This window comes from Schistocerca cancellata, chromosome 1 (assembly GCF_023864275.1).
Source record: "Schistocerca cancellata isolate TAMUIC-IGC-003103 chromosome 1, iqSchCanc2.1, whole genome shotgun sequence".
NCBI classification, from domain to species: Eukaryota; Metazoa; Arthropoda; class Insecta; order Orthoptera; family Acrididae; genus Schistocerca; species Schistocerca cancellata.
The window spans coordinates 906,037,537-906,057,787 of NC_064626.1; the positions used below are offsets into that span (position 1 = coordinate 906,037,537).

General features: G+C 45.0%; 1 protein-coding gene and 1 non-coding gene across 2 annotated transcripts in view; both read right to left on the reverse strand.

Annotated features, from left to right (window-relative positions):
* The window catches only part of LOC126190997 (uncharacterized), a 390,280-nt gene that overhangs the window by 18,629 nt on the left and 351,400 nt on the right, over nucleotides 1-20,251 (reverse strand). The window lies entirely within an intron of this gene.
* Nucleotides 19,345-19,419, reverse strand: Trnat-ugu (transfer RNA threonine (anticodon UGU)). The gene has a single exon. It is a non-coding gene; the product is annotated as a tRNA-Thr (tRNA).

Sequence of the window (20,251 nt, forward strand, 5' to 3'; positions counted from 1 at the left end):
GCCACTCTTAAGCGACTGGCATGAAATCTGACTAGACATCATCTTTCAGATGTAGAAATACGTCTACCAAGCAGCCAACAGTGCGCTTACCTTATATAAAAAACCTTACTGACCGAACGGGCAAACACCTTCGCCGCGTTGGGTTGCAGCCTGTCTTCTATAGTGGTCGTAGGATACACGACGAGCTAGGCTCCACTAAGGACAAGGTGGATGCATTACACACTGCAGACGCTTACAAGGTGGAATGCGAATGTGGAGAGGCATACATCAGCGAGACTGGTAGGCCAATAGCAACGCGCATTCGGGAACACGAGCGTTATATTCGTTTGGGGCAACACAACAAATCCGCAGTGGCAGAACACCAGCAAGACTGCGGAAAAGAATTAAAATTCAGCGAAGCTTGCGTGTTGGCCAAGCAGCCAATTATGACGAGACGCAAAATCAGAGAAGCCATCGAAATACTTAAACACCCTAACAAAATGAACAGGGAGGATGGACTCAGGCTTGCCCCATCTTGGCTGCCAGCAATCAGAGCCCAACAGACCACACTGTCAACACGAGGCACCAGCACTACCGGCGAGTAACTGCAGCCGCGCGGCTGACGTCCAGCAACTGGTAAACAGTAGCAAACTTCTCATTCGACGGTGACCACCAATCATAGTATATAAAACAAGAGCCAATAGACGACAGAGGTCACGTTCTCCCTCCACCGCTATAACCTATTAAAATAAAGTTGCCTCTCCTTCTTCCTTAAGTGACCAATGAAACTAACTACCTTTTAAAATTATGACGTAATGGCAGGCGCAGTGAACACTAACAACAAAATATAAAGGACATTGCATAGCTAGAACGCACCATTAGACCCAGAAGAAGGTCGCTGCAATCTTGGCCGAAACGTTGGTTTTTCTCCAGCAGCAGTAGTTTTTACATTATGACGCGGTACTATACCCAGAAAACTTTTATGTCGACGTCTACCAACTTTCGTTTGTGTCGCACAATTCCTTTGTGTTACGAATTTTTTTCCGTCACTATAGATGAGCTACACTCTCCTAAAACTCTCCCAATAAACCAAACTCGCAGATTATTGCTGACCTTGTCAGTCAGCTAATTTATTCATATTGAAACTCCTACTTTTAACATAACACAGTTATCTAGTATTTAAGTAATAATAATAATAATAATAATAATAGTATTAATAAAGTATATAAAATCTTTTAATATAATAATAAAATGGTTTGCGCTGCTTTAGCATAACTTGACAGAGAATGGAATCCAAAGTAAATAATTTTAAAAGCATCCATTGGAAACGCAACTGACTTAAAAATTCTGATAGCAACAAGTCTCACAGCTTTGACATCACACACGGTCCAGTCACATTAATGTGACAAACGCCTTTGACGAACGTCAAACCGGCCGGAGTGGCCGTGCGGTTCTAGGCGCTACAGTCTGGAGCCGAGCGACCGCTACGGTCGCAGGTTCGAATCCTCCCTCGGGCGTGGATGTGTGTGATGTCCTTAGGTTAGTTAGGTTTAATTAGTTCTAAGTTCTAGGCGACTGATGACCTCAGAAGTTAAGTCGCATAGTGCTCAGAGCCATTTGAACCAACGAACGTCAACGTGCAGTAACCACTCACAGACGGCAGGTGATAGCACTGGCAGTGGACGGTATATAAAGTGTGTCGGGAGATGTGGAGAACAGTGTAGCCGTTGTCGCAATGCCGAAATGAAGTGATTCATCTGACACACAAAAGGACACGATCATTGGCTTTCAGGCCACGGGTGAATGCGTTACCGAAATACAAATGTCCAGACACTCTGTGACCAAAATGGTACTGAAACAGAGGATGACAGACTAAAGGCCGAAATACTAAATGTCTTTTTCCAAAGCTGTTTCACAGTGGAAGACTGCACTGTAATTCCTTCTCTAGATTGTCGTACATATGACAAAATGGTAGATATCGAAATAGACGACAGAGGGATAGAGAAACAATTAAAATCGCTCAAAAGAGGAAAGGACGCTGGACCTGATGGGATACCAGTTCGATTTTACACAGAGTACGCGAAGGAACTTGCCAACCTTCTTGCAGCGGCGTACCGTATGTCTCTAGAAGAGCGTAGCATTCCAAAGGATTGGAAAAGGGCACAGGTCATCCCCGTTTTCAAGAAGGGCCGTCAAACAGATGTGCAGAACTATAGACCTATATCTCTAACGTCGATCAGTTGTAGAATTTTGGAACACGTATTATGTTCGAGTATAATGACTTTTCTGGAGACTAGAAATCTACTCTGTAGGAATCAGCATGGGTTTCGAAAAAGACGGTCGTGTGAAACCCAGCTCGCGCAATTCGTCCACGAGACTCAGAGGGCCATAGACACGGGTTCACAGGTAGATGCCGTGTTTCTTGACTTACACAAGGCGTTTGATACAGTTCCCCACAGTCATTTAATGAACAAAGTAAGAGTATATGGACTATCAGACCAATTGTGTGATTGGATTGAAGAGTTCCTAGATAACAGAACGCAGCATGTCATTCTCAATGGAGAGAAGTCTTCCGAAGTAAGAGTGATTTCAGGTGTGCCGCAGGGGAGTGTCATAGGACCGTTGCTATTCACAATATACATAAATGACCTTGTGGATGACATCGGAAGTTCACTGGGGCTTTTTGCAGATGATGCTGTGGTGTATCGAGAGGTTGTAATAATGGAAAATTGTACTGAAATGCAGGAGGATCTGCAGCGAATTGTCGCATGGTGCAGGGAATGGCAATTGGGTCTCAATGTGGACAAGTGTAATGTGCTGCGAATACATAGAAAGATAGATCCCTTATCATTTAGCTACAAAATAGCAGGTCAGCAACTGGAAGCAGTTCATTCCATAAATTATCTGGGAGTACGCATTAAGAGTGATTTAAAATGGAATGATCGTATAAAGTTGATCGTCGGTAAAGCACATGCCAGACTGAGATTCATTGGAAGAATCCTAAGGAAATGCAATCCGAAAACAAAGGAAGTGGGTTACAGTAGGCTTGTTCGCCCACTGCTTGAATAGTGCTCAACAGTGTGGGACCCGTACCAGATGGGTTGATAGAAGAGATAGATAAGATCCAACGAAGAGCAGCGCGCTTCGTTACAGGATCATTTAGTAATCGCGAGAGCGTTACGGAGATGATAGATAAACTCCAGTGGAAGACTCTGCAGGAGATATGCTCAGTAGCTCGGTACGGGCTTTTGTTAAAGTTTCGAGAACATACCTTCACCGAAGAGTCAAGCAGTATATTGCTCCCTCCTACGTATATCTCGCGAAGAGACCATGAGGATAAAATCAGAGAGATTAGAGCCCACACAGAAGCATACCGACAATCCTTCTTTCCACGAACAATACGAGACTGGAATAGAAGGGAGAACCGATAGAGGTACTCAAGGTACCCTCCGCCACACAGCGTCTAGTGGCTTCTGGAGTATAGATGTAGATGTAGATGTAGATGTACCTAAGTTTGTAAACTGTTCGTCTACCACCATGGTGAAAGTATAACGTGCATGGCAAAATGGCACTATTTAAACCGGCACTTAGGCAACTGTGGTGTACCATGTGCCACAGATGACAGCAGTGAACGATGGCTGCAGATATGCGTAAGGGCGAGCGACGGTCAACTGTTGAGCAACTCACCCCCAGATGAACCGAGGGGCTAATCCTCGATGACCGTTCAGCGAACGTTGCTGCGGTGGACTTCTGAAACTGGCGCCTTGTTCATGCAGCCATGCTGACTTCTGTTCATCGGCAACCAAGGATGAACTTTGCACGCCAGTACCTCAACTGGATATCCAGTGCGTGGCGCCAGGTGGCCTTTTCACACGAATCACATTTTATGTTCCATAGGGCAGATGGTGATTGGCGTGTACGCGGTGAAACGTCTGAAAGCAAACACTCATCGGACAGATAGCAAGCACCCTGCAACGACCGCCACAGAGTAGAGGCCGGAGGTGGGAGCGTTGCGGTCTTGGGAATGTTTTCATGGCGTTCCCTGGACGATCTCGTCATTCTGGAAGGCATAATCGATCAATACAAGTACGCATCTATCCTTGGGGAACATGTCCACCCCTACAGGCAGTTTGATTTGCCTTGGCAATCACAGCGAACGCAAGAGCGTATCTGTGGTTGTGCAGCTCATATCTCATACTGATGTTACAGAGTGCGATCAGTGCCGAATGGAATGTCTAACTGTTTAATACCCATCGTACGATGAACATCTCCACAAAGTCAGGTAAGTGCCTTCATGGAAAGAGATAGTGTTACACCACGGAGCACCAGTGCTTTGTCCACTTAATGAGGCAGGATGGCAGCGGTCATATCTCCACTCTTCAACCTTTGAATAAAACAGTAGTGCAGCACTACAAACAGCATGTAAGAAATACTCGCATGGAATTCTTCACTGGGGCATGTTCAGCGGCCTGGTTAGAAACTAATTGCTTTCTACAGACCCACTGGCTCGTTACTTCGAGGTGTGGGAATTGTGCTGTAAGTGTGTGATTTGATCGTATGGTGTGGATTTGTGTGTAGTGTGGTGTCGTGTTTGTGGAATGTGTGTGTGCGTGTGTTGATGACAGAACAAAGAAGGAAAACTCAATGACACAGTATAGCGTATTCCTCTCGAATAGCACCAGGTTGGGCGCTGATGTAAACGCCCCAATCCGATGGACACTTCTGACAAGTTTGGAATTTAATCCAGGAGATAAGGTCAAGTTACGGTATTCAGTAACATTATACCATCAGCTCTCCTTCGCTTGCGGGGGTGAATGATTATTCCTTCCATCACCAGGAGTCGGACCAGCTACCTCCTGTTCGAGAACCACCATACTGGCGATCGTAACCGAACTTGGCTACGCGGGTGGGTCAATAAAAATTACGCTCAATGGTGTGTGTGTATGTGTGTGTGTGTGTGTGTGTGTGTCGTTTTAAAAAATGGTTCAAATGGCTCTGAGCACTATGGGACTTAACATCTGAGGTCATCAGTCCCCTAGAACTTAGAACTACTTACACCTAACTAACCTAAAGACATCACACACACCCATGCCCGTGGCAGGATTCGAACCTGCGACCGTAGCGGTCGCGCCGTTCCAGACTGTAGCGCCTAGAACCGTTCCGTCACGCCGGCCGGCGGTCGTTTTAAAACCTGTAATTATGACTGAATTGTGGGGTCCCAGTACCATTTTTTTAGGTGAGGTACTTGGACGCAAATGAAATTGGAGAGGAAGTGATTTGAAAAAGGACGTGGAATGTATACTGAGAAGCGTCAAGAGAGAGGATGTGGATGATAGGAGGTGCGTAGAATTGCAGTTATTTAGTGAAGGGTTGGTTTGAAGTTTTCATTTGGAAAGGAACAGATGTGGTACGATGAAGCTGATAGGATGATGTCATGATCTGGGAGGAGTTCCTCTTCTAATGCAACACTCTGTCTTAAGTCATCTTGCAACAGTGGTTCTATATAGTCATGAACTAGGTGTTTACAGCTTTCTTCAGGAGGACAAAAGCGGGAAGACAGTATCCCTTTTAGATATACTGTGGATTGCTGTATTTTTGGCATGAGGCGCAATAACATTTGTGAAAATGTCCTCATAAAAAATCTAGATTGAGAACAAATACAAAGGGTGTGTAGAAGAGCATTTCAGCAGTTAATAGTTAAGAATGTAGAGATATGACGTATAAGAAGGACCTCCAGGGCCCTCTCTCGAGTGATGGGGAAGGCCAGTTTCAAGCAAGGACGAGCCGCAGAACAATCATCACGTGAAGAGGAAACACGAAAGCAAAAATACTTACTAATCGCATGTGAGTGAGTCCGAAGAGGGCGGAATGATCGTTGTCCGGAAGATAGGCTTGTCATACCGTGACATTTCAGTTTGCACAGGGCATGTTGCTAAGACCGTAGAAGTCAATAAATCTGTTAGCACATGCACAATATATACTATGTGGTCAAAAGTATTCGGGCACCCCGAAAAACATACTTTTTTTCATATTAGGTGCATTGTGCTGCCACCTACTGCCAGGTACTTCCTATCAGCGACCTCAGTAGTCATTAGACATCGTGAGAGAGCAGAATGGGACGCTCCGCGGAACTCACAGACTTCGAACGTGGTCAGGTGATTGGGTCATATGTCTGTACGCGAGATTACCACACTGCTAAGCATCCCTAGGTTCACTGTTTCCGATGAGTCTGTTGACTGTCAGAGACGGCCGACAGTTGAAGAGGGTCGTATTGTATAATAGGCAGACATCTACCCAGACCATCACATAGGAATTCCAAACTGCATCAGGATCTACTGCAAGTACTACGACAGTTAGGCGTGAGGTGAGAAAACTTGGATTTCATGGTCGAGCGGCAGCTCATAAGTCACATATCACGCCGGTAAATGCCAAACGACGCCTCGCTTGGTGTAAGGAGCGTAAACATTGGACGATTAAAAAGTGGAAAAACGTTGACTGTAGTGACGTAACACGGTACACAATATGGCGATCCGATGGCAGGGTGTGGGTGTGGCGAATGCCCGGCGAACGTTTTGTGGCAGCTTGTGTAGTGCCAACAGTAAAATTCTGAGGCGGTGGTGTTGTGGTGTGGTCGTGTTTTTTATGGAAGGGGTTGCACCCCTTGTTGTTTTGCTTGGCACTATCACAGCACAGACCTAAATTGATGTTTTAAGCATCTTCTTGCTTACCACTTTTGAAGAGCAATTCAGGGTTGGCGATTGGATCTTTCAACACGATCGAGCACCTGTTCATAAAGCAAGGCCTGTGGCGGAGTGGTTACACGACAATAACATCCTTGTAATGGGCTGGCCTGCACAGAGTCCTTCCTGAATCCTATAGAACACCTTTGGAATGTTTTGGAACGCTGACTTCATGCCACGCCTCACCGACCGACGTCGATACCACTCCTCAGTGCAGCACTCCGTGAAGAATGGGCTGCCATTCCCCAAGAAACCTTCCAGCACCTGATTGAACGTATGCCAGCGAGAGTGGAAGCGGTCATCAAGGCTAAGAGTGGGACAACACCATATTCAATTGCAGTGTTACCGATTGTGGGCGCCACGAACTTGTAAGTCATTTTCAGCTAGGTGTCGGATACTTTTTATCACATAGTGTATAATGTAATGTCTATGTATTGCACTAGTTTATGATATGTTTTGCTGTGAAAAAATACATCTAATGATGAGGCCAAAAGCCTCGAAATCTATCATAGCATAATAAAATGAAGACCATTTAATTGTAGTCTGAAGCAATTATTTTTTTTCAAATTAGCCATACGATTACGTTTTCTGTGTCTACATCACCGATGCAAAGCTTTAACACTTATAAAATAATTTGACACGATTGTCAGAAGCTTTCTGCACAGTTACAACACCGATTTACTGAGAACACTGGAACAAAATCTCCCAGGTCACGAGGAACTGAATATGCGCTGTCGTTTAAATTTGTCATTCTAAAACAGTTTTCTCCGCGTGCGGTTCGCCTGTGGCTAGACTTGCCCGCTGTACATGCGGCGACCACATTCCACCCGTGCCTCCTGTCAAACGTAGTAACAATGCTCTGTGGGCTGCAGTTTTGTTGTCATTACTCGCTATTTTTTTCTACCGGTGTTACAAATTGAACCAGGTTTCACACGGTGTCACGGTATTCGTCAGTGCCAACATTGCTATCCTTATACAGCAGACGTTCTCTTCAGGAAACATCGTACTGAAACTGGCACACAACGTCAGCCATTAGCCAAGTCCACTGATCACGTAACAACAGGTTCCCCGCGGTTGCATTGTGTTTTTTTTCCCTAAATGTCAAATACTGAACTAATTGTATTATGTAATTGCCTCAAAAAGACAAACGATTTTGGCTGATCGGTGTATTGTCGACTGTGTGACAATCTACTTGCACATTTTCTTTGTAGGCGTGTATTCTGTCATTTTTAGCGTCTCATCTCAGGTTTCTAAATTTGGTAACGGTTAGTGTGAGCTATCCATGTCTCTGCATTTATTTCAAGTATTTCACATCAACTAGTTATCAAGTGTTCTCTTGCCACTTTACTCGATTACTAATCACGAAATAAAATGGCGGTTGATCTTTATTGTAGGAATCCGTAGGAATCAGCATGAGTTTCGAAAAAGACGATCGTGTGAAACCCAGCTCGTGCAATTCGTCCACGAGACTCAGAGGGCCATAGACACGGGTTCCCAGGTAGATGCCGTGTTTCTTGACTTCTGCAAGGCGTTTGATACAGTTCCCCACAGTCGTTTAATGAACAAAGTAAGAACATATGGACTATCAGACCAATTGTGTGATTGGATTGAAGAGTTCCTAGATAACAGAAAGCAGCATGTCATTTTCAATGGAGAGAAGTCTTCCGAAGTAAGAGTGATTTCAGGTGTGCCGCAGGGGAGTGTCGTAGGACCGTTGCTATTCGCAATATATATAAATGACCTTGTGGATAACATCGGAAGTTCACTGAGGCTTTTTGCGGATGATGCTGTGGTATATTGAGAGGTTCTAACAATGGAAAATTGTACTGAAATACAGGAGGATCTGCAACGAATTGACGCACGGTGCAGGGAATGGCAACTGAATCTCAATGTAGACATGTGTAATGGGCTGCGAATACATAGAAAGAAAGATCCTTTATCATTTAGCTACAATATAGCAGGTCAGCAACTGGAAGCAGTTCATTCCATAAATTATCTGGGAGTAGGCATTAGCGGTGATTTAAAATGGAATGACCATATAAAATTAATAGTCGGAAAAGCAGATGCTAGACTGATATTCATTGGAAGAATCCTAAGGAAATGCAGACCGAAAACAAAGGAAGTAGGTTACAGTACACTGCTTGAATACTGCTCACCGGTGAAGTCAGCGTTCCAAAACATTCCAAAGGTATTCTATAGGATTCAGGAAGGACTCTGTGCAGGCCAGCCCATTACAGGAAGGGAGAACCGATAGAGGTACTCAAGGTACCCTCCGCCACACACCGCCAGGTGGCTTGCGGAGTATGGATGTAGATGTAGATGTAGACTGTGCAGGAATAAACTAAAGAAATAAATGGTACGAAAAAAGTGACAAACATTGTTTCTGTTTACAAGCTCTCCAACGGAGAGCAGCGCGCTTCGTCACAGGATCATTTAGTAATCGGGAAAGCGTTATGGAGATGATAGATACACTCCAGTGGAAGACTCTGCAAGAGAGACGCTCAGTGGCTCGGTATGGGCTTTTGTTGAAGTTTCGAGAACATACCTTCACCGAGGAATCAAGCAGTATATTGCTCCCTCCTACGTATATATCGCGAAGAGACCATGAGGATAGAACCAGAGAGATTAGAGCCCACAGACAGGCACACTGACAATCTTTCTTTCCACGAACAATACGAGACTGGAACAGAAGGGAGAACCGATAGAGGTACTCAAGGTACCCCTCCGCCACACACCGCCAGGTGGCTTGCGGAGTATGGATGTAGATGTAGATGTAGACTGTGCAGGAATAAACTACAGAAATAAATGGTACGAAAAAGGTGACAAACATTGTTTCTGTTTACACGGAGATGAAACAATTTGTTACTTGATACAGGAACGCACCATGCTATCTGAAGATTATCAAAGATTGAAACATAATTTTGTAGTTAAAGTAAATTTTATTTTACTTCAACGTTTTATAGAATTAGATGAGATGTCCTGCTTAGATTAGGGTGCCAGTTGACTCAGTAGGGACTTTGTGTTAGTCATCTTGATTTTTGTAGAGCGTCAGTTCGTGTTGTCAGTCTTTAGACGTCTTCGTTGTTTCCTGTAACTGCTGTCTCGGTGGTTATGCATGTCACTACAAATACGTTTACTTGCAGTAAGTCTCTCGATTGTTCAGATGAGTATCACTTCCGATAATACTGTGGGAATGAGTAAAATTACTTGCTGCACCATGATCTGATAAACTGTTTGTGCGACGGCGACGCCTGCATCAGCTGGATTCGCAGCCTCAAAAGGACAACGCTCAATGAAGTAGCGGTGTGGGGTTGACAACCGCTTGACGTACTTGAAAACCATACGTAGAGGCCTAGTATTGTTGGCATACTGAGTTTGCACAACTACCATAGACGAGTGTATGATGAGCGCACTCTCTCCAAAAGTCTCCAGTTAAAGGAAAATGACGCCTCTTATTCGTACGAGTGGCTTTCAGTAAGTAATGTAAGGCTTTTTTTCTTGACTATTTTCGCTTCAGCCCCTGTAGTTTAATAAGTGGCGATGCTACACGTAGTCTTCAAAATGGCGTCTGTAACAGAGGTGCGTTACAAGCAGAGAGCTGTCATTCAGTTCCTTTTAGCGGAAAGCTAGGGCATCGCAGATGTTCATAGGCGCTTGCAGAACGTCTACGGAGACCTAGCAGTGAACAAAAGCACGATGAGTCGATAGGCGTTGGCACCTGTCACCATCGCAAGTTCGCGCAAACTTGCCCATCTCCCCCGTGCCGGCCAGCCGCACGCAGCTGTGACTCCTGCCATGTTGGTACGTGCGAACACTCTCATTCGAGATGATCGACGGATCACAGTCAAATACTCATTGCTCTAACGGACGTCTCTGTTGGTGGTGGTGACAAACTTGTCCACCAGTTGCGGTACTCAAAGGTGTCTGCCTGCTGGGTTCTTCGCCGCCTAACAGAAGACCACAAAGGGCACCGAATGACCATCTGTGCAGGATTACTTGCACGTTACGAGGCTGATCGTGACTATTTTTTGTCGAACAACGTCACAGACTATGAAACATGGGTTCATTACTTCGAACCGGAAACAAAACTGCAATCCATGGAGGGGCGCTAGACCATCTCTCCTGCGAAGTAAAGGTTCAAAGCTGCGTCCTCAGCCAGTAGTTATGGCAACGGTCTCCTGCAACTCTAAAGGGGTTATTCTGTTTGATGTCGTCCCTCACGGTGCAACGATCAACTTTGAAGTTGACTGTGCTACACTCAGGAAACTGAAGAAAGGACTTCATACAAACTTATCCTTTTCCATGACAACGTAAGGCCTCACACATCTCTGCGACCAAAGAGGAGCTCACAAAACTTCATTAGACTGTTCTTCCTCATCCATCCAACAACCCAGATCAGACACCTTCCGGCTTCCATCTGTTTGGCGCAATGAAGGGTGCATTCTGCGGGAAACAGTATGTGGATGGTGGGGAGGCTATTGATGCAGCAGGACTTTGGCTCCCATGTTGACTATTAGAATGGTTTCATGCTTGCATACAAGCCCTGCCAGTAAGGTGGTGTGAGGCCGTCGTATTGAACGGAGATTACGTTGAAAAATAGGGTTTTGTAGCAAAAAGAGTGGGGAATAATGTGATGTATTGGAATCCTGAAGAAAAACAATCTGCTTTCAGGAATAAATCGGTTGCGTTACTTATTGAACGCTCCTCGTGCATAAATCAACAAAGTCATGTTCCCGTGTTTAAAGTAGGTATCATTAAATTGCCCATAAACGACTTTGCTAGCAATTATTGGTTTCCTTTTTGTACATCGTTAACAGAAAGTATTATCGGGTACCAGTTTCTCAGCTTCCTGACCATATATAATTCGCCGTTTAATTATTTTGCATAAAATTCCCGCGAGCTGAGCCTCAAACATAATATACCCGTCCAGTGTCATTATTTGTGGGCGACATTCTCCCCATAAGTCACCGCGCCACGTCATGCGCTCGCTGGACAGTTTCACAGGTGCTCCTCCGTCACACAGCCGCTCCGTCAAGAGCGGCCTTGGCAGTCGCCCAACAATGTGGCGCAGCTCAATCGCTAATACGAACGCAGCTGGATTTATTTTGCTCACACGACTCGGATCGCTTCATTTGACTGTGAACGTGAATATGAACGCTAACGCACTCTGGCTTCTGTCTGTTTTTGTCTCTTTCATTTCAAGAGCTTTTCTACCAATAATGACACGGCAGTGAAGTACTGGAGTAGCAGCGCGTGGAAGTATGAACTGCAATGCTCTCTCAGGTTTTCCCAGCGTCGTTGATTAATGATGAACTTCCGGGCGCTAAATCGAGTTGTCTTCATTTTACGCGCAGTATTTCGACGACCGACCTAGTCGTCTTCTTCAGGAACGGGGGTTTTAGTGTAAACAAATTGGAAAAATTTGGAAATTTGTGGTATGGTCTTACGGGACCAAACTGCTGAGGCCATCGGTACATAAACCTACACACTACTTAATCTAACTTAAACTAACTTACGCTATGGACAACACATACACCCATGCCCGAGGGAGGGCTCGAACCTCCGTTGGGGGGGAGCCGCACGGACCGTGATAAGGCGCCCTAGACCACGCGGCTACCCCGCTAGGCAAACAAGACTTGGGTCCGACACACAATTTATTGAGATCTCGCCGGCCTTCGTATACACCAAAGGTGAGGAACTGAGACAATGTGCGTTTCACCAAATGTCAGTGCCGAATTAGGGAAAAGAAAGAACGTCAAACGGCATAGTAGGCATCACGAGTTGAAATCAGCTATACATGGGGGCGTGGCACCAACAATAGTTTATAGTCAGGATGGAGTCCACACAGAGAATAAACAGCACATGAAGGAGATGGCTGCATCGGTCGTCGAAATATTGTGCATAAAATGGGAATACCAACTAGGCTGAACACCCGGAAGCACATCATTAAAGAACTGCAATGATCACGTAGGTGAATTGGCAGATACAGCTTATAGTCATTGGTATGAAACTGAGATTTCTCTATGAAAGAGGTTGCTTACAAAAGGCTTATACTACATATACTATCCAGTCAGATTAATGTACCCCCCATCCAAAGCCTGAATAAGCAGCTTTTGCTACGGGGACCGCTGCAAGACGTACAGAAAGAGAGCCAATGAGAATCCGGAAGGTTCTGACAAGGCTGTGGAGCCACGGCGACTCCAGTGCCTTGGCCAGATGCGCTGGATTTCTCGGTTCAGGATCCATGGCGCGAGCAGTTCGATCAGAGTGGTCCCACAGATTCTCGACTTGGTTTAAATCAAGGGAGTTTGGTGGCCAGGCAGTACAATAAGCTCATCTTGGTGCACTTCGAACCACGCACATACCTTGCGAACTGCGTGACACGTGTATTGTCCTGCTGCTAGATGCCCATGTGCCGAAGAAAAGCAAACTAAATGTAGGGGTGTCCACGGTCTCCAAGGATAGATGCATGATTGCATTGATCCTTTGTGCATTCCAGAAGGAATGGACCCTTCCGACGGTTGTTGCAGGGTGTTTGCTTTCAAACGTTTCACGGCGTACATGTCAACCGCCATCTGTCCGATGGAGTATAAGAAGTGACTCGTCCGAAAAGGCCACCTGTCGCCACTCAGTGGACGTCCAGTTGCGATACTGGTGTGCAAATTCCAGCCTTCGTCGCCGAGAACAGCAATCAGCATGGATGCATGAAACAGTCTATTCCGCGTCGGCGTGGTGCGATCTGACAACACAACAATCCAGCGATTGATACAGTTCGCAGTGAATGTGCGTGGTTCCAACAGCACCAGAATGAGCTTATGGTACTCCTCTGTTCACCAAACTCCCCAGATTCATATCCAGCCCTGAATCTGTGGGACCACCTCAATCGCCGGCCGGAGTGGCCGGGCGGTTCTAGGCACTTTTGCCTGGAACCGCGCGACCGCTACGGTCGCAGGTTCGAATCTTGCCTCGGGCATGGATGTGTATGATGTCCTTAGGTTAGTTAGGTTTAAGTAGTTCTAAGTTATAGGGGACTGATGACCTCAGATTTTAAGTCCCATAGTGCTCAGAGCCATTTGAACCACCTCAATCGCTCTGTACACCTCATGGATCCTCAGTCGGGAAAACTAGCGCATCTGGCCACGACACTTGAGTCGGCATGGTTCCATATCCCTGCCTGTATCGTCCACAATCTCATCGACACTCTTCCAGCACGACTCGGAGCGGCCCGCGCTGCGTAAGGTGGTTACTCAGGGTTTAGACAGGTGGTCACATTAAAGCGACTGGGCAGTGTAGCTGATAATCATATGCGCAAGTTACACTCTCTTACAAATGAAATGAGCATTCTGCAAGCCTTTTCAACTTTCTTAGTCCTTTGCACAAAAATGTTTAGTGATCACATATGTGATTTACATCACCTGATCCCGAGTGGCACAAACAAGTTGGGGTGTGTCTAACGCCTATCCTGTGCAGATGAATGGGCGAATTTCCATGGTGAAAATTCATCATTATCATTGACGTCAGATCCCGTCTGCTTCATGAGCAGTCCAAAAAACAAGACTCCTGTGTGGCTTGATAAGTTGGCGGGGAGGGGGGGGGAAGGTAGTGGGCGGGGGTGGGTGTATTAATGGGTGGGTGGATGTGGGTAGATTGCACGTTATACAACTGGCAGTCGTGCGGTTATCATTTTCGTTCCCGCTCTTCTTTCAACACTTAACATGCCCTCCCTTGAAGCTCAGGAATGTGTTAAGAAGACATATTTCTTCATTATTTTGGTCACCATCTGTACATGAAAATATTCATTAAAGAAGGTTTGCCCCTGCACGATGTTCACCGATTTTGTGATAATTTCATCTGCAGACGAAAAGCGCAGCAGCGGTCTGCCTAACGCAGTGCATTCCGCGAACCTTTGTAGGAAGAATATGTTTTACGAAAGTGGTCAGTATTTGGAACTGGTGCTTAGCGTTGTCAGCGTCTAGAAGAACATGGCAATGCTTGCGTGCGTTGCTTCAGACAGGATATTCGGGCTTCATCTTTTTCTGACGATGAAGAAATATATATATATATATATATATATATATATATATATATATATGTGTGTGTGTGTGTGTGTGTGTGTGTGTGTGTGTGTGTGTGTGTTCAAATGTGTATGAATTGCTGTCCGCTGTGGCCGAGCGGTTCTAGGCGCTTCGGTCCGGAACCGCCCTGCTGCTACGGTCGCCGGTTCGAATCCTGCCTCGGGCATGGATGTGTGTGATGTCCTTAGGTTAGTTAGGTTTAAGTAGTTCTAAGTCTAGTGGACTGATGACCTCAGATGTTAAGTCCCATAGCGCTTAGAGCCATTTGATCTTCGTGTATGAATTCCTAAGGGACCAAACTGCTGAGGTCATCGGTCCATAGACTTACACCCTACTTAAACTAATTTATGCTAAGAACAACACTCACACCTATGCCCGAGAGAGGACTCGAACTTCTGGCGGGAGTAGCCGCGCAATACGTGACATGGTGTGTCAAACCGCGCGGCTACTCCGCGCGGCGAAGAATATCGTACTCGATGATGTCAACTGACTGTATTAATGACACCAAAAATGATTACTTAAACTAGAGTTTAAATACAACAAACAGTACTGAAGGCACCTACGTGGGAAGTACATGAAAGTGTGTGGCAAGTGGCGAGCATTTTGTACTATTATTAATACTCGTAACATTCTTTTACCTTATGAAGGCATCCTTAGTAATCCAAAATATTAATGAGGTGTTTCCCAGTCAGAATAACGTGAAGACTTCCTTCAGTTCAGCTAACATACTTTCACAGGTGAAGGTAGAAATCAGTTTTACCTCATTTCAAACGCCAGGTCAAGGATAGTGAAACCAGCGTTGACTGAGCCTCAGTTGACTTTAATCTTCTCTGGAAAAATTAATCAAACCAAATACGGTCCTCAGATGCTTATCGGGATGAGTCAAACAGCGATTTGTCCAGAGGCAGTTGTGGCGCAGCCGCTGCCGCGATCTTAACGGAGCCTGCCGCCCTATGTCTTCTCGCTTATTGCCAGTATGAATATCTTTCGGCTCTACGTTGAACAAATCAACGCATCAAAACTGAGATTTCGTTACTTTTTCCGCTATATGGAAACAAGAGATACACGGCTCACCGTGCAAAAGCATTTGACATTCACGTCGAGTGAGGAACAAAAACCCTGCGCCACAGGTAGGGTAAACATCGTAACTTATGTTGCGCAGCACGTGCGTATGCAGATGGAGAGCGGAGAGCGAGTGGATGGCCTAAGCGATAAGGGTCTAGGAAAACTAGTTTTTGTGCGATGGATATGCTCGAATGACGTTATTTAACGTGTCCCATTAATTTACGTAATCATTCAAATATTAATTGCCGGTAAATGATACTTATTTATGAAGTGCGTGTAATGCGTAATTTGTATTCACAGTCATCAGAGACTTAATTCGTGGTATTCAGCCGAGAGTTAATTTCCAGAATAACGATGTCATCAGAAACAAGTTTCTGGATCTGAGTTTCGCATCTGGCGCAGCCAGTGAGCTGTCTGTGTTGGCCCCTACTAATACATGTTTTTCTCTGCACAACCACTTTTGTTCAATGTTTATTCGACATTATCGTTCGGGGTTTACAATTTTCAGAAGTTCAGTGGTTCGTAATCTACATTAAACGATTAACACTACGAATGGAAGCATGTGTCTGGAATGCCTCAGAAAATCAAAAGGGAATGTGTGGATATAGGAACAAGAAGCGAATCTTTATGCTATGGTAGGCTTGTTTGGTCCCTATGCGACACAACTCAGGAAGTCATACCACACCAACAAATAGCTAGTAGACTCAACATCTCACCATGCAAGAGTTTTTCCGCATTATTTCAGAAGATTCGAGTCTTTCATCTTGAAAATCTGTCAGACATTTTGTGCTTTTTGCAACGGTATAGAAACTGGTACTACAACCTGTGTTAGAATGCAAGGTGATGTACACGAAATACATGCCAGGAAATTTTCAGTGTCCTTAACGAACACAACAAGATATTTCAAAAATCACTCACTCATATATATCTATTTAACTTTATTCTAAACAGAAAAATGAGTAACGTTGTTATACTTGCCCCAAAACCACACATTTCTTTCATATTCAGTACAATGTGCCTGTCACGGCAGGATATTCACTGCTCTCTGAGTAATTTTTTTATTCTATAGATCCATACAGATTTACGAGAACCAAGCGAGTTGCATATTATTTTTGGTCGAATCCCCCTCAAAATCTGAAGGGGAGATCATTTAACATGGAGATATTTAGGGAGTAGTCATGCCGAATATGGGATCACCTGAGATAGCATCTCGCCTTTCTGGAATAAAAAGACTGCACAATTGGTATTGCTTTTCTTATATACTATCGTAATTTGGCAAAATACATTGTTTGGAGTATCGATTGATGGTTCAGTAGGTCGTCTAGTATGAGCAAGGTCTTAATTTCTCAATGACTACGCGCTGCTGAAGGCTATGCTACCGAAAAATTAAGCAAAATGAAGCTGTTCTGACATCTAGAGTACAAGACATGTGGTTTGCAATCCATACACGTGATTCAGTAGAACAGGAGAGCATGAAATAATGTAAATTAACTGAATCCTCCGAGTCGAGCTTTGGTGCTGGAATATTAGCGACAAGCGAGGAAGACGCCAACTCAGAACCGGGTTTCCTGTTAGCACGAAGGCATATTTCAGCACATGTTCCACTAAACAGTTGGGGTTTTTTGCTGAAAACTATCTGTAAGAAGAACAGGAAAAAAAGGAGGAGGGGAAGACGAAGAATGAAACATCGGAGAATGACAGAAAGAACGGAAACTTCAGAATTGAAATGAAAATATAAAAGTGGGTTATATTTTCCTTTCTACTTGTGGTAAACTACGTTTCTTCCTTTTCGTCATCATAACTGTTCCACAGACAGCCGTCACCAGTTTGAAAATCTGAAACACAAAGTAAAGGATCTAGAGCGAAGACGGCATGATGGGTTGAGTAATGTGGACTAGTTCACAATGCGGTCATACATCGGTTTTCCAGAAGTATCGGTGTAATTTTTTGGGGTGATCAACATTTCGTCTATTTTGGTTTCAATATTCGGTGATAAAATTTTGTGAAGTGTTTTTAGTAATTTTAGTATTGTTTAATTACACGATTGCCGAACAATCACTGCAAAGAGTCCCCCCCCCTCCCATTAAATATCAGGCGACAGGCGAGCGGAGCGATTTAAAGTGGTACTACAATATCTAACCCATCGTAGGAAAGACAAACACCCTGCGGCTGAGATTCATTGGAAGAATCGTCAGTAACCGTAATTTACCCACTTAGGAAGTAGATTACAAAGCTCTAGCTCGACCGATGTTTGTATTGGTCCTTAGCCTGTGATCCTTACCAGGTAGGATTGATAGAAGAAACAGAGAAGGTCGAAAGAAGAGCAAGTTTCGTCACAGGTTCGTTCAGTAAGTTCGAACTCGTCGCAGAGTTGATCATTCAACTCCAATAGCAGACGCTGCAAGAGAGGCACTGTGCATCGCGATGTCGTTTTCTACCAATGTTCTGAGGGCGTATTTTTCTAAAAGAGTAAAACAATATATTGCTCCTTCCAAAGTACGAGAGGCGTTCAATAAGTCATGTAACACATTTTTTTTTTAAAGCAGCTGATTTTATTCAAGATACCAACACACCATATTCTTCTCCACTCTTTCGGCTACAAAAACCCTATTTTTCAACATAATCTCCGTTCAATGTGATGGCCTTACACCACCTTATAGGGAGGGCCCGTACGCCCGCATGCCACCACTCTACCGGTCGACATCAGAGTCAACGCCTTACTGCATCAACAACCTCCCCATCATTCACGTACCGCTTCCCGCTGATCGCATCTTTCATTCGGCCAAACACATGCAAATCGGAAGGTGCGAGATTCGGGCTTCAAGGTGGATGAGGAACAACGTCCAGTGGAGTTTTGTGAGCTCCTCTCGGGTGCATAGACTTGTGTGAGGCCTTGCGTTGTCGTGGAGAAGGAGAAGTTCGTTTGCATTTTTGTGGCGACGAACAGGCTGAAGTAGTTTCTTCATTTCCCTGAGAGTAGCACAGTACACTTCAGAGTTGATCGTTGCACAATGAGATAGGACAACAAACAGAATAACCCATCGAGAGTCCCAGAAGTCTGTCGCGATGACTTTAAAGGCTGTGAGTGCAGCTTTGAATTTTTTTTTCGAAGGAGATGCGGTGTGGGGCCACTCTGTGGATTGTCGTTTTGTTTGCAGTTCGAAGTGATCAACCAGCCTGTGACAATGTTCGACAAATAAATCTCACGATCAGCTTCGTTAAGCGCAAGCAGTTCGACACAGAGTCCTTCGTTGCTTTTTATTGTCTTCTGTTAGGTGGCGAGGAAACCAATGGGCACACAACTCTGAGTACCCCAACGGGTGGACGAGTGTGTCAGCACTACCGACAGAGAAGTCTAGTCATGAAGCGAGGAGTTGGAATGTGATCCGTTGATCACCTCTGATGAGAGTGAAATGATAATTAAATCAAGACCTTAAGATGTTGACAGGCGTTGATATACATCAACGGGGACAGCTGAAAATGTCTGCCCCGACCGAGACTCGAACCCGGGATCTCCTGCTTACATGGCAGACGCTCTATCCATCTGAGCCACCGAGGGCACAGAGGATAGTGTGACTACAGGGATTTATCCCTTGCACGCTCCCCGTGAGACATGTCCTAAAGAACATATACCATCTGCATATAGTTAAGGCTAACCGGCCATTGACCTTCTTCTTCTGTGCTGGATGCACACGCATTGCCCGAACTCTTACGGGAGTCGGTAAGATTGTTTGCCGCCAGTAATGAGTGCAATGTCCTGGGGCACTACGAATGTAGTGTGTGGACATTAAGTTGGGAGTGTGGGTCTCACGGGGAGCGTACAAGGGATATATTCCTGCAGTCGCACTATCCTCTGTGCCCTCGGTGGCTCAAATGGATAGAGCGTCTGCCATGTATGCAGGATATCCCGGGTTCGAGTTCAGGTCGGGGCACACATTTTCAACTGTCCCCGTTGATGTATATCAACGCCTGTCGACAGCGTAAGGTCTTGACTTAATTATCATTTCATTCTAAGTAGCTGCAAGGTCACCGATGGTATCTGTTCTTTCGGACATGTCCGAAAGAGCAGATACCATCTCCATATTCATCTAATGAGAGTGTTCGCACGTTCCAACATTGCAGGAGTACAGTTGTGTGCAGCCGGCCGGCATGTGAAAGATTGAAGAGGTTTTTACGACCTTATTGCGATGATGACAGACCCCTCGGCTAACGACTCACCGTGATTTTGTTCACTGCCAGGTCTCCGAAGACATACTGCAAGCGCCTATGAATATCTGTGATGCGCTAGTTTTCCGCCAAAAGAAACACAATGACAGCTGTCTGTCAGTAACGCACCTTCGTTAGACACACCATTTGGAAGGGTATGTATAGCGTCGCCACCTATTGGAACTT